This window comes from Bos grunniens, chromosome 16 (genome assembly GCF_055505025.1).
Source record: "Bos grunniens cultivar Pamir isolate PY7600 chromosome 16, Bosgru_T2T1.0, whole genome shotgun sequence".
NCBI classification, from domain to species: Eukaryota; Metazoa; Chordata; class Mammalia; order Artiodactyla; family Bovidae; genus Bos; species Bos grunniens.
In genome coordinates this window covers 21,884,466-21,899,684 of record NC_141180.1, presented here as the reverse complement: position 1 = coordinate 21,899,684, position 15,219 = coordinate 21,884,466, and the positions used below count along the sequence as shown (strand labels likewise).

General features: G+C 44.9%; 1 long non-coding RNA gene across 2 annotated transcripts in view; it reads right to left on the bottom strand.

Annotated features, from left to right (window-relative positions):
* LOC147356310 (uncharacterized) overlaps positions 1-15,219 on the bottom strand; it is a 567,448-nt gene that overhangs the window by 399,628 nt on the left and 152,601 nt on the right. The gene's annotated exons all lie outside the window — the stretch shown is intronic.

Below are 15,219 nucleotides of genomic sequence, written 5' to 3'. Positions count from 1 at the left end.
GAAATCCCAGGGCTGATCTCCTTTAGAATGGACTGGTTGGATCTCCTTGCAGTCCAAGGGACTCTCAAGAGTCTTCTCCAACACCACAGTTCAAAAGCATCAAGTCTACTAGGTTCTTGGATTTATTCACATCATCTCACTTAATCCCTTCAACCACAATGAAGGGTAGTATAACAATCTCTATTCTTTAAGAAACCAACTATGTTCCTTTAACAGACAAAATGCAGTGGTTTAAACAAGATAGTTTTTCCCCTATGGTGTAACAATCTAAAAGTATTATGTACAATTTGTGGCATCCAGTCCTATTACTTCATGGCAAATAGGTGGGGGGAAGTGGAAGCAGTGACAGATTTTATTTTCTTGGGCTGCAAAATCACTGCAGACAGTGACTGCAGCCATGAAATTAAAAGATGCTTGCTCCTTGGAAGAAAAACTATGACCTACCTTGACAGAGTATTAAAAAGCAAAGACATCACTTTGCCAACAAAGGTCCATGTAGTAAAAGCTATGTTTTTTTCCAGTAGTCATGTATGGATATGAGAGTTGAACTACAAAGAAGGCTGAACACTGAAGAATTGATGCTTATGAATCATGGTGCTGGAGAAGACTTGAGAATGCCTTGGACAGCAAGGAGATCAAACCAGGCAGTCCTAAAGGAAATCAACCCTGAATGTTAATTGGAAGCACTGATGCTGCTGCTGAAGCTCCAATACTTTGGCCACCTGATTCAAAGAAATGACTCAATGGAAAAGACTCTGATGCTGGGAAAGATTGAGGACATGAGAAGGGGGTGACAGAGGATGAGATGGTTAGATGGCACCACCAATTGAATGGACATGAGTTTGAGCAAACTCTGGGAGATAGTGAAGGATAGAAGCCTGACGTGCTGCCATTCATGGGGTTGCAAAGAGTCATATACATCTTAGTAACTGAACAACAGCAGTGAAGCTACTGTAACAAAGATTTCTTTTTTAATGTGACTTAAACAAGAGCAAAGATTCTCATTCACATAATAGTCCAGAACTGGGAAAGCAGCCTGCCATCAAAAATGCATGGCTTTCATTTGGGACCTAAGATGCTCTTAAAGTCCCAGATATCAGGAGTTAGAAAGGAGCAACAGGAGAGCATACCCATTTCTTTCAAGGACACAATCCAAAAGTTCACACATCATTTGCATCCCATTTGTCAGAACTTGGTCATAGAGCTATGGTGAGGAATAAATTGAAAAGCCAGATATCTTGAGTAAGACATTGGATAAATATCCATTTCTTTTCTCTTTTTGACACCAATATCTTGAAAGTAAATCCTAGGGTGATCACTTGAATGAAATCATCTAAAAAGTCATTCCTTCCCCTTCCCACTGTAGACAGAGTATACTTCCCTGTTCCACTGATGTTAGGTTTGATCATGTCATTTGCTTTGTCCAGTGGAATGTTGGTGGGTATGATGCAAGAAGAAGCTTTCCATGTGTAGTTCAACTGGGCTAGCACTCAGTGATAACACTATAAAAAGAGCTTATCCCCAAGCTGCTGCTGCCCTTTACAGTCTAGGCCGAAATAGTAAGAAACATCTGAGCCCAAAACCTAGCCTGGATCCAACATCAGTCAATACACAGCCTAAGACAGGTTCATTAGTTTAAGTCAGCTGAGATCAGTCGAATAACAATCACCCAGGACACACGTGGCTGTGAGCATAAGTGCTTATTACTGTAAGTAATGCATTTGGGGGTAGTTTACAATGCAGTATTATTGTCACAATAGTTAGGCAACACAAATATTGAGCAGAAGTGCAGTCTGCCATCATGAATGTCTAAAATATGTGACCGTAGTTTGGTGATTAGGCAGCAGATGATGAGGAAACCATTATGGAGAGCTAGAAACATGCCATCCCATGTTATATAGTGATGAAGCCCTTGGCAAAACTCATCTGGGATAACTTGGAAGATAGAAAATGTGCTTAATGAATTTGAAGCATTGAGTAAGAAAGTGTCAGGGCAGAACGTTGATAGTATAATTTGGTTGTTACCAGCTGGATAAGGTTTTGCAAGACAAACTTGAGTTTAAAAAGAAACTGAGCAGCCGGCCAACAAAACTGAGAAAGAATATAGAATGCCCAGAATTTCCAGGGGTTTAAAACTGTTTTTCACTTTACCATCTTACCAGCCTCAGGACAAAGACTATATCAAGGGTGCAGTTCTCACATCCTTTGTCACAACTTTTGAAAGGACTGCATTGGTGATTATCAGTTCCTTTCAGCTGAACAAAGTGCTCCTGCTGCTAGGTCACTTCAGTCATGTCCGACTCTGTGTGACCCCATAGACGGCAGCCCACCAGACTCCTCTGTCCCTGGGATTCTCCAGGCAAGAACACTGGAGCGGGTTGCCATTTCCTTCTTCAATGCGTGAAAGTGAAGTCGTGTCTGACTCTTCGTGACCCCATGGACTGCAGCATTCCAGGCTCCTCCGTCCATGGGATGTTCCAGGCAAGAGTACTGGAGTGGGTTGCCATTGCCTTCTCCGAAAGTGCTCCTAGAAAGACAGAAAGCATAATCCCATGGACACTTAATAAACCCAAGATACCTAAAATTAGTCTCAAGAGGGAGGCACCTCTCAGAATTTATTAATGTTATAGGTGTAACTAACATGGGAGGGATTGGGGGCAGTAGGAGAAGGGGACGACAGAGGAGGAGATGGCTGGATGGCATCACCAACTCGATGGACATGAGTTTGAGTGAACTCTGGGAATTGGTAATGGACAGGGAGGCCTGGTGTGCTGCAATTCATGGGGTCGCAAAGAGTCGGACACAACTGAGCAACTGAACTGAACTGAACATGGAATTGACTAAAATCAGACATAGGAGACACAAAACTTTTGAGACATCTGTATTGGTAAAATATTCTCAACTTGGGACTAACTGTTTGAGATGCCATAAGATCTCCTGTCCCCAAATTTCTATAAGCAGAAAGCAGGCTGAGGGACTTCTCTGGCAGTCTAGTGATTAAGATTTCACTTTCCAATGCAGAGGGCATGTGTTCCATCCCTGGTCAGGGAGCTAAGACCCCACCTGACTCGCAGCCAGAAAACAAAAATTTATATGGAAGCATTGTTATAAAAGATTCAATGGTCCACATCAAAAAAATCAAAAGAAAGCAGGCTGAAAAATTTGCTTATCCAGAAAGAAATGTGTATTCTCTAAAGGTCTCTTCAGAAGTGAATAGGCATGGGAGATAATGGAATAAAGAAAGACCCCTGAATGTTAGCGCCCAAAAGAATTGGAGAACAATTGATTGGTGAGTCACTTCCAGGGAACAGAACTAGGACCTAATCCAGGAATCAGTGAACCATGAGCCCACAGGTCAAACCCTGCTTGTTACTTGCTTTAGTAAATAGAGTTTTATTGAAACACAGCCACACCCACGCATTTAAATATTTTCTATGCTGCTTTTTACTACAACATCAAGTTGAGAAGTTGCAACAGATACTATCTGGCCTGCAAAACCTAAAATAGTTATTATCTTGGGCTTTACAGTTGTCAACCACCCAGCCTAGTATAATAAAAGAACATTCTATACCTACACAATAAGGAACTCTGGCTAATTTGTATAGCAGGGTTTCAGAATTGCTGTGTCTCAGTGACAGAGTTGGACCATAAAGAAGGCTGAGCACCAAAGAATTGATGCTTTCAAATCATGGTGATGGAGAAGACTCTTTGAGTGTACCTTGGACAGCAAAGAGATCAAACCAATCAATCCTAAAGGAAATCAACCCTGATTACTCATTGGGAGGACTGATGCTGAAGCTCCAATACTTTAGCCATTTGATGTGAAGAGCCAACACATTGAAAGAGGCCTGATGCTGGGAAAGATTGAGGGCAGAAGGAGAAGGGGGCAACAGAGGATGAGATGGTTGGATGGCATCACTGACTCAATGGACAATGAATCTGAACAAACGCTGGAAGATAGCCAAGGACAGGGAAGCCCAGCGTGCTGCAGTCCATAGGATTGCAAAGAGTCGGACATGACTTAGCAAGTGAACAACAATAGTGACTGCAATGCGCCTGCCATTCTTACGTTTTTCAAATGGGAGTGCTTATTGAATTTATTCTGTTCCTGTTAACATGGTTGGAAAGCAAATAACTTGTCTCTTTATTTCATAAATGTCTCAGTCAATAGGAGCCACATAGGATTTGCTATAACTGCAAGATCTTAGATGTCAAACCTGGTGCAGAGAGGGGGAGTAATCTAAGAGTGTTGGGATGGGGATAAGTATATTTTGCATATTTGTGATGGCTTATCTTATTCACTTCCCTTCCCCTCCTACTGTGGGTGTTATAACCTTCCTCATTGCATGGGATTGGCCTTGTGACTTGTTTTGGCCAAAGGACTATGGCCAGGCATGGTAGGAACAAGGACTTTAAATATGCTCATGTGGTTCATCCTAGATCTCGTATTCCACTGATCCGCCATGAGAAGAGCCTCTTCTTCTATTTGGTCTTCAGAATAAACACAACATGGAACAGATGTGAACACAAGACACAGGATTAAGTCAAATACAGTCAACCTGAAGCCGAAAGCAGAGCCTCCCAGGCAAAGCCAGGCTAAACCTGCTAGCCACAGTTAATCTGCAGACGTGTAAGTGACAGCATACGTAATCTGTTGAGAGCCACAGAGCTTTAAGGTGGTTTGTTACACAGCATTATTGTACCAATCACTGACTGATACACAGAGCTCTATAAAATGATGAGGTCTCTAGAATTTCGTAGATTGAACTTTAATTCTGAAATTAACTTCAGTTCAAAACCCAGATCTGCCATTTACCTGCTAGTTAATTGGAGGAAGTCAGGACTTTCCTGGGGTCCACTGGTTAAGACTCTATGCTTTCAGTGCAGGAGGCATGGGCTCAACTCCTAGTTGGGGAACTAAGATCCCACATGCTGCATGGTGTGGCCAGATTTTTTAAAAAATTAATTGGAAAAGGTCACTATATCTTTCTGAGTCTTGGGATGGGGAGGTTATTATAACAAGGATGCTGCTACTGCTAAGTAGCTTCAGTCGTGTCCGGCTCTGTGTGACCACATAGACAGCAGCCCACCAGGCTCCCCCATCCCTGGGATTCCCCAGGCAAGAATACTGGAGTGGGTTGCCATTTCCTTCTCCAATGCATGAAAGTGAAAAGTGAAAGTGAAGTCACTCAGTCATGTCCGACTCCTAGCGACCCCGAGGACTGCAGCCTACCAGGCTCCTCCATCCACGGCATTTTCCAGGCAAGAGTACTAGAGTGGGGTGCCATTGCCTTCTCCGATAACAAGGATGAGAACAACCTGAATCAAAGGGTCATTATAAGATTAAATAATATGATAAACAAGTATATTTTATAATTTCAATAAAAGATACAAATACAAGATATTTTTATGATTAACTTCAGTTCACATAAAGCAGCCCTTGATTTGATTTTTATTTCAATAGAAAGAAGGAGTTATGCCATTTCTGTACTCTGACCCTGAGAAGTGGCCATGCTAAGTCATAAAAGATATGTATCTGTAAGCTGTTAGCACTGTGATGTTTTAAGAATTCTTTCTTGATCTTGTTTACATCATTTTCTGATTTTTCTCTAATCTCAGTTCAGTTGCTCAGTCGTGTGTGATTCTTTATGACCCCATGGACTGCAGCACACCAGGCTTTCCTGTCCATCATCAACTCCCAGAGCTTGCTCAAACTCATGTCCATCGAGTTGGTGATGCCATCCAACCATCTTATCCTCTGTCATGCCCTTCTCCTCCTGCCTTCTCCTCCCGCCTTCAATCTTTCCCAGCATCAGGGTCTTTTCCAACAAGTCAGTTCTTTGCATCAGGTGGCCAAAGTATTGGAGCTTCAGCATCAGTCCTTCCAATGTATGTTCAGGACTGATTTCCTTTAGGATGGACTGGTTGGATCTCCTTGCTGTCCAAGGGACTCTCAAGAGTCTTCCATAATTTCATAAGAAAAAAACAAATAAATATAACATTTTTAAATTGATTATGTGACCCAAGCCTAACATTTCTGAGCCCGCTTCCTTTCCCCACCCTCTACATGAGGAACACACAATGCCACTGACAGCAGCAATCTAACTACTAGACTAAAAGAAGGTTCTCTGAGCCCTGGTCCTTCCCTTACTGCAGAGAGAGCAAAAAATCAGAATGTTCTCCTTTGTATACCATCTACAAATCACTGAAAAGCTCAAGCCAGCAGAGAAGGAACCTCCATCAGAAATAAAAGCCCATATTAAAATTATGTCCACCAAATTGTTTTCCATGGACTCCAGTGTGCCACACAAGCAGAGTGTCTGGGGTATCACAACTCCATTATTTCGTACTCATGTAAAAATGTTTTTCCCTTCTCCAAAATGCTGAAAGGAAGGGCAGAGGTTTCCTAGAAATGGCTCTAAAGTGTCTCACTGCTCCCGAGAGAAAGGAGGGATGAGGACGCAGACACTGCCCACCAGGAGAGGGGGAAAGGGCAAATCAATAACGCTGACAACATCCATTTGTTCCACAAAGACGGCCAACGAAGGTGTCTGGGGAGGATTATTTGAGGAATAAATCTACCCACACTGGTCCTCTTGATCCCTCCAGCCAAAGTAGCATAACCCACTAGAAATCAGAACACACCTCTCAGCTCATTTGCTGACAAAGCAGCCAAGCTGGGCAATAACACCACAGAATGCAATCACTGATCAGATCAGAATAGCACAGAGTGCTGTGGGTATAGGGTGCAGGACACCTCATGGGAAGGGCTTTGATGGAAAGGAGAGAATGGCCCCCCAGGGGAAGTCAGACACCTATGAGCAGAGTCCTTCCTAAGGCAGAGCAATTATGGCAACCACCACAGGGCTAACTTCCAAGAGTTGCTGTCCTGCTGTGGACACCTAAGCGTACAGAACTGAACAAGCAGAAGAGGAAGAAGCAGCAGAAATGGTGGTCCTGCCAGCTAGTCCTCATGAGGATCCTAACCTAATGATAGAAGATAGAGCACTCAGGTTACTCATTCCCCCTACAGACATTTCTTGTCTACCTACCACTTGCCTGCACCATGCTAGCTGCTGCTGAGTATGCAAAGATAAATCAGAGACAGTTCCTGCTCTTAAAGTTATATGTTCCATCGTGCCTAGCATGTCACAGGGGCCCAATAAGTTTTCATTGAGTATTACCTTAGCCTTCAGCTCTGTGTGGCCTCTATTCTCTGCCTTCCCAGGTACTTTCGTATATTGTTCTGTTGTTGTTTACTCATTAACTCTGACTCTTTTGTGTCCCAGTAGACTGTAGCAGGCTTCTCTGTCCATGGGATTTCCCAGGCAAGAATATTGGAATGGGTGGCCATTTCTTTCTCCAGGGGACCTTCCTGACCTAGGGACCAAACCCATGTCTCCTGAATTGGCAGGTGGATTCTTTACCACTGAGCCACCAGGAAGCCCACCTATTATATTGCTCTGAATTTTAGTTAATGTTGCATAATTTATTCCCCCAGTGACACAATAGGATTGCTGAATACAGGATCCATATATTCTTGTCATTGCATCTTCTCAATAAATAGTGATTGAATGAATGGCTGTGTAATCCTAACTGGTGTGTCACCACCACCCACTGCCATCAGCAGAAAAGGGTGGAAGGTCTAGGGCTTGTAACTGCAGGAGAAAGCATGCTGGGTTAGGAGTCAGGAGACCTGCCTTCTAGCAGAAGCTGCTGTCACCAGCTTGCTGAGAGACTGCGAACAGCTGCCTGAGAGCCTCGGCTCAGCTGGAAGAAATGGTAGTTGATGGTGGTGGATAATCTCTAAGGTACCTTCCAGCCTTAAGAGTCATCACCTTAATCATAGATCACAGATGACATTCCCTGAGCACATGGCATGTTCTAGCACTGTGTAAGAACTTTGCCTGCATTATGTCATGTAGTCCTCAGGATAAACTTTTGGGGTGCTATGATTATCCCTATTCAGATAAAGAAAGGAAGCCTGGGGAGGCTAAGGAAGGACTGGGGATTGGAACCCAAATCTGACCAACTTGCAAACCCACTTACAACCACTAAGCCAATCTGATCCCACTTCCACAGTCACACTTCAGCCCGTTGGGTGCCCTTAGAGCCATCATCTCTTTTCCTGAACAGCTTCCTTTTCTATCATAGCAAACTTTTTAGAAATTTGCTAAACATCCTTTAGTGGAGAGGGGTACAGTGAGCAGGCTTTGCATACCTCCCATGGGTAGGCAGTGAGTTTCCTTAGGCTCACTGGTGAAGCTGCAAGGAAACCAACAACAGGAGGAGAAACCCAGCAAAGGGTTACAGAGGGTGCCAGCCTCGGCCCAGGTACAAAGCAGTTTAAGCCACATTTGAGAAATCGTCAGAGAAGACATGCCTGTGTGCTCAGTTGTGTCCGACTCTGAGACCCCATGAACTGCCTGCCAGGCTCCTCTGTCCATGGGATTCTCCAGGCAAGAATACTGGAGTGGGTAGCCATTTCCTCCTCCAGGAGATCGTCCCAACTCAGGGATCAAACCCACTTTTCCTGCATTGGCAGGCAGATTCTTACTCCTGAGCCACCTGGAAAGCCCATCAGAGAAGGCAAGAAAAAAGAAAAAATATGTATTGTTTTGTTGAAAGAACTTTGCAGAATTTTAAAGACTGTGGCTGAACTCCAGACCCACCTGACAGATTCTTCTCTTCATTCTTCCCCATATTTAAAGCATGGAGGGAGAAAAGGTTGACTCTCCAACAGACAACAGGGCTACAAGTTCCAACCAGGTTCAGGAAAAGACGGTACCTCACCCATGAGCCTCCAAATACCCAAAGTGTAGCAGTGCTCAATGGCACCAATCAGAGAACTGGGGACAGAATAAAACAAAGATTTCCTAAAAAGAACATATTTTTATAAGGAGACAGCAAATGAAGTAAAGTCCTAAACCTCTTTTAAAGCAGTACCCCAACTTTTTTAATGATAACAACAACAGTGAGATCCCCAAAGTCACAGATAACTAAGCACATGCTACTCACAGGAGAAATTAGCAGAAAACACAGTTCATATTTAGAACGTAAAAGATACTGAGGAATTTGGCAAGAGGAAAGAGTAGGATTCATTAACTGCCTGCACACAAAAGGGCCTCTCTGCTAAATCAAATGACCTTAAACCTATGGCAGGAAAAGAATCTAAGAGGATGAGATTTAGAGGAAGACAAATGGATTTTTAATTGTTTCAAAGACAAACTTACGAGTGGAAATCCAGGGAGTTTGTGGAGGGGGGTATGTGTGTGAGAGAGAGAGAGGGTTTCTTGGTGGCAAAAAATAGAAACCAGTGGCACAAGGCCGCTGTGTTCTCACAGTGAGAGGAAGTGCCGTCACATCTCCTAATAAGCAGCACCCTGAGCCTTCCTATTAGTCCTGGGCAAAGGATCTTCCAGATATGTCTAAATCCAAACCACACAAAAGGAGCCAGGGCACAGAAAGGCAGTCTGCTCTGAGGCAAACGGACATTTTTCATGCTTAAATTACTAATTCCCTCCTCCTCCATCCCCACCCCTACTTTGAAACGCTGAATTGTTCAAACAGTGGGCACGCTGGAAAAACAGGCACGTAGAGATGTAGATTTGTCCCCAGAGAGCACAGCCCACCTGCCTTCGCAGCCCCTCTGGGAGCTCCGCTGCCCACCTCCACCCAGCTGGGCCCTGCCACCACCACCCCCTGCTCTCGTTCCTCTTCTGGGGTGGGTCCCCAGCACACTCTGCCAGGCCACCTCATCTTGGGCTGACCTGAAACACCCTCTGTAGACACAGCCTCCCTAGTCCTGGTCCATAAGCCTGTCTCAGGTCTGCCAGGCACAGCCAGGTGTTCCCTCAGCCCCCAGCACCCCAGACACACCCAGCCAAGAGTGTGAGGCCATTTTGAATTGCCTCCTTGGCTGCCTCTAAAAACAGCTGCTTTCTATCTCCTGCTCTCAGAAAAGCATAACCCATCCACATCTTCAAATTGTAAATGGAGTGTATCAGAAGTAAAATTCTACACCAAGTATGAGTGGAGGAGGCTGGGTCTCCAGGAGACCTTGTACATTTGTCTCGGTCCTTACAATGGCATCTTGATGTTTCTGAAAACCTATGAGGAGACTGAATGGATGAGTAGAAGTGGAGATGGGAGGAGGAGAGGGATAGAGAAAGAAAGGGAGAAAGGAAAGAGAGAGGGAGGAAGAGGAAAGAAAGGCAGGTGCCCTAAGGGGCTAAGATTTCCCGACTTGACACACGACCTTACTTTGAGCACAGTAACACTGCCACCTAGAGGCTGACGAGCGCCTTCCTGCACTTGTACACCAGGATACAAAGACATCTTATTTGTATAAGAAAGCTTGTTGCGTGCATGCTAAGTCACTTCAGTCTTTCTGAGTCTTTGTGACCCCATGGACTGTAGCCTACCAGGCTCCTCTGTCCAAGGGATACTCCAGGTAAGAATAATGGAGTGGGTTGCCATTTACTCCTCCAGGGGATCTTCCAAACCTAAGGATCGAATCTGCATCTCTTCTGCACTGGCAGCGGGGTTCTTTATCACTGGTGCCACCTGGGAAGGCCCAGTAAGCTTGTTTAAGGAGCTCTTAATGGGGTGGTAGATGATGGCAGGGTGAGAAGTACCATTAAGAACTTCCACTTCTAACCATTTCAAAGTTGCTGGTATTTATTAGGCACCTACTGTGTGCCAGGCACCGAACAAAGTCTCAAGAAAACAAACACAGATGAGACATTCCTCTCAAGGATGCTCAAGCATCTCAGTATAAGGAGAAGACAGGCATGCAGAGAAATAATGCAGACTGTGAACATGACCATTACATTCAAAATCACTGTGCTCACTGTATAGGTGACACTAATTCTGACCAGAGCTGTTAAGGCCAGAGCAGGGTCTGGAGAGAATTCAAGAAAGAGATACAGATGAGTTAGGTCACAGGAAATTTGGACAAGTGAGCAGAAACTCCAGGTTCAGGTAACCACTCAACTAGGCACAAAGAACGACCCCAATGATACACAGTTTGACAGGATGACAAGAGATATAGATATTACCTGCAGATCAGCAGAGAGGTGACAAAGGCCAGAAAGATGAGTTCAGCCAAATTGCAGATGGTTTTGAATGCTAGGCTGAAGAGCATGCGTTTTTCTAGTCGCACGAGGACAGGGCTCTGTAGCTGCTTTGTTGACTCTGCTATACCCACTGCTAATAGAGCATTTGGCACTTAGCAGTTGCTCAATTCACACCTGAGGAATAAATGACTACAAGAGGCCAATGAAGAGTTTGAAGAAAGAGAACAACTGGATGAGATCCATGTTTCTGGCAAATGAGATGCTCTCAAGAAGAGTGGACTGAGAGAGGAATGGAACAGGAGAAAGAGTCCAGACTAGACATTGACTTCTAAAGTCCAGGTAACGTAGATGTGACCTGAGGCACAGCAGTGGGACTGGACCGACTGGGACGGCTGTGAGCAATTCTGGTGAAGTAGAGTCCAGAGGTCTTCAACACAAATCCCCAGTGCTGAGCCTGGGTGAGGCACCTGGACAAGGCGGAGAAGGCAAAAGGAGGAACAATGTTAGGGAGAAGCTAATGAGTTTAGTTTGAGAAATGGGATATTTCCATTTCTGGGAGTATAACCAAGTGGAGGTGGCTAGAAGGCAGTTTAGAAAAAGTATGAAGCTCTTTGTACATACATACCCTGTACATGCGCAGACTTGCACACACTCCCCTGAACTGAATGCTCCTGGCCTTTCTCTTTCATCATAGTCTTAGAGACAAGGTGAGCCTGTAACAACCTTGACATTGAACTGCAGTCTGTGCTTCAGTAGAGCCAGAGGCTGGAGGGAGCACCCTCTGTTTCCATATGGAAAATGGGGATTGTTATAAGGACTGAGTGGGCTAACCTAGGTAAAGTGCTTAGCCCAGCATCTGGCATAAAATAAATACACAGCATTCGTCATAATCTAATCCACCATTATGCCATGGTAGGAAGACTGGTGGCTCAGTGGCTCAGTTGGTAAAGAATCTTCCTCAATGCAGGAGACCCAGGTTCAATCCCTGGGTGGGGAAAATCCCCTGAAGAAGGGAATGACAACCCCCTCCAGTATTCTTGCCTGGAGAAACCCATGGACGGAGGAGCCTGGTGAGCTATAGACCATGGGGGTCACAAAGAGTCGGACACGACTTAGCAACTAAACCACCACCACCAGGAAGACTAGAGGGTTAATGGGCAAAGCCTGGCTCACCTCTTTATCATATGCATAACCTTGAACAGGAAACCTGGCCTCTCTGAGTCTCAATTTGCTCATCAAGCAAACAGTTATTGCCACACCTGCCTCATAAGATAAAATGCGCATGGGTCAGTTTGTAAACTTGAACTTGCTTTGTAAATAATATGTATGCTTTATCAAATGGAAGACTGAGCAATAAAAAAATCTCTGAATTCCTTCACACTATTAGGGTTCTATGTAAGCATGTATCTTTTTTTAAATTTAATTTTATTTTATTTTTAAACTTTACAATATTGTATACTAATGCATATATATGGAATTTAGAAAGATGGTAACAATAACCCTGTGTACCAGACAGCAAAAGAGACACTGATGTATAGATCAGTCTTATGGACTCTGTGGGAGAGGGAGAGGGTGGGGAGATTTGGGAGAACAGCATTGAAACATGTATAATAGCATGTATCTTTTTTAACACCACTTGACCTAAAGAGATTCTTCTCTGCCCCCACTTAGCAAGAAATTCTTCACTTGCCATCTTTCTACATTGCAGACATGTTTTCATCACAACACATTTCCTTTGTCCCATTTCAACTGAGATTTAAAAAGTCATCTTTGAAACTCCCCAGCTGGTGGAACCACTAGGGAATCAAAGCACATTTGTTCTCTCTTCTGAGTATCTGCCACCCACATGGGTGACCAATTAAACTCACGCTGTTCATCTGAATTGATAGGAAACAGGATATTATCATGGGGCTTTCCTAGTGGCTCAGTGGTAAATAACCTGCCTGCAGATGCAGAAAACTCAGGTCTGATCCCTGGTCCAGAAAGATCCCCTGGAGAAGGAAATGGCAACCCACTCCGGTATTCTTGCCTGGGAAATCCCATGGACAGAGGAGCCTGGCGGGCTATAGTTCATGAGGTCGCAAAGAGTCGGACATGACTTAGCGGCTGAATAACAGCAACAAAAGTATTATCAACTTCTGACTCATGAAGGGTTTTCTATTTGCTCTGTCCCCTGCCCGTTCCTTCTGGAACATTCCTGCAATGAAAGGCCATGACCCTGGACACTGCTGGCTGTAGATTTGTGGCCATTAACCCACCTCTGCATCTGTGTTTAGGTGAGAAGTAATCATGGGGGTCACTGGGCGGGAACTGAGGGAAATGGAATAGGATGTGACTCTCTTCACCCTGATTTATAGCACAAGAAGGAAGTCATTTCACAAAGTACCTGAACAGAAACTGTTGAGCTTCAAATTAATTCCATTCAGGACCAGGCATTCACCACTCTGTAAGAGGCTCATCCCACCCATGGGCAGAGTGAATCAATCCATAGAAGCTGTTTCTGTGTTATCAGTAGAAGCCTACCTCCCCCACACCTCCACTCATGGCTCTCAGAGCTGCTGCTGGCTCTGTCAGAATGAACCTCTTTTCCCCACAGCCTTCTCTAAGCTCAGTAGCCCTCATTCCCCCAAGGTGTCCTCATCTGATGTATTTTGCCTCCTCATCTCAAGTCTAAATAAAAAGCACATCTACAAAATTATTTTAGATCTCATTGTTATCTAGCAAACCCCAGATGGTTTTGCTGTGGATTAACCTTCAAAGGCACCAAAATTTTATTTTCTTGATTACTAAGTAGCCTTTTTCCAAGAAGGCAGCATCCCCATGTGATATTTTCTGAGCTGTAACAGGCTTGGGGTGATTGATGAACTAGTTGACACTACCACAGTCCCTCTGAGGCGGACAACCATGACCACAATTTATAGATGAAGGTTTGAGGCATTCTCAACTTCAACCAACTGTAACAGCGACTTCCCCTCTATTTCCTAGTTCTGCGGTGGCACCTTCCTGTTAGTTTGGTCCTAGAGACAGGGACTCAACCTCAAAGGCTCCTTCTCCATTTCTCACACAACCAGTGATCCCGCCTCTTCATCACTGCTTCACCTTTGCACCTTCTCCTGCATTCACTGCTTTTCATTTTGACTGTCGCCACATACCTCTGCTCAAGCCCTTCTTGTGTTCAGAAACACTGAATGACCTCCAAGTAGCCTGATTAAAAGAATATAAAATCCTGAACATAGTCCTTAATGTTCTCCAAAATCTAGCTAAGCGCCATCTTTCTAGCCTAGTCTCCCACTATTCTCTGCATTGGTCAGGGTTCCACCAGAAATAGATGGCACGCACGCTAAAGGGTTCAACTACAAAGAATTCAGTCAGGGGACTGTTTACGCAGGTGCAAGTAGGGATTAGGTAACCAGCAAGGGAAGGTGAGGGCTTTCCTGGTAGCTTAGCTAGTAAAGAATCCACCTGCAATGCAGGAGATCCCAGTTCAATTCCTGGGTAGGGAAGATCTCCTGGAGAAGGGACAGGCTACCCATTCCAGTATTCTTGGGCTTCCCTGGTGGCTCAGGCAGTAAAGAATCCACCTGCAATTCCAGAGACCTGGGTTCAATCCCTGGGTTGGAAAGATCTCCTGGAGGAGGGCATGGCAACCCACTCCAGTGTTCTTGCCTGGGGAATCCCCATGGACAGAGGAGCTTGGTGGGCTGCAGTCCATGGTGTTGCGAAGAGTCAGACACGACTGAGTGACTAAGCAGAGCACAGCACACAAGGGAAGGTGAGTCCCGCAGGGACCAGGAATCAGTGAGAAGCCATACCTGCCCCTAGGCCTGAAGGAGCAAGAGTAGGAATGGTATTACCAGATCCCTGGGAGAGCTGACACTGAAGGAAGGTGAGCCGTGACACAAGTGTCGCTAGAGAAGTGAGGGGCTGCAGTTCTGCCAGAACCTCAGCCAGCCTGGGAGGGAGAGGAGGGTGGGAAGAAAATAAACAACCTGAATTCTCCTCATTCCCAACCTCTGATGGCTTGTCGGGCCTTCTATTCGTTAATTCCAACAGCAAAGCACAGGGCAAGGGAGCCCGTATGATTGAACCACAGAAGTCAGCCTCCTGGGGCTCAGAGCGGGGACAAGAAAGGCAAAGAATA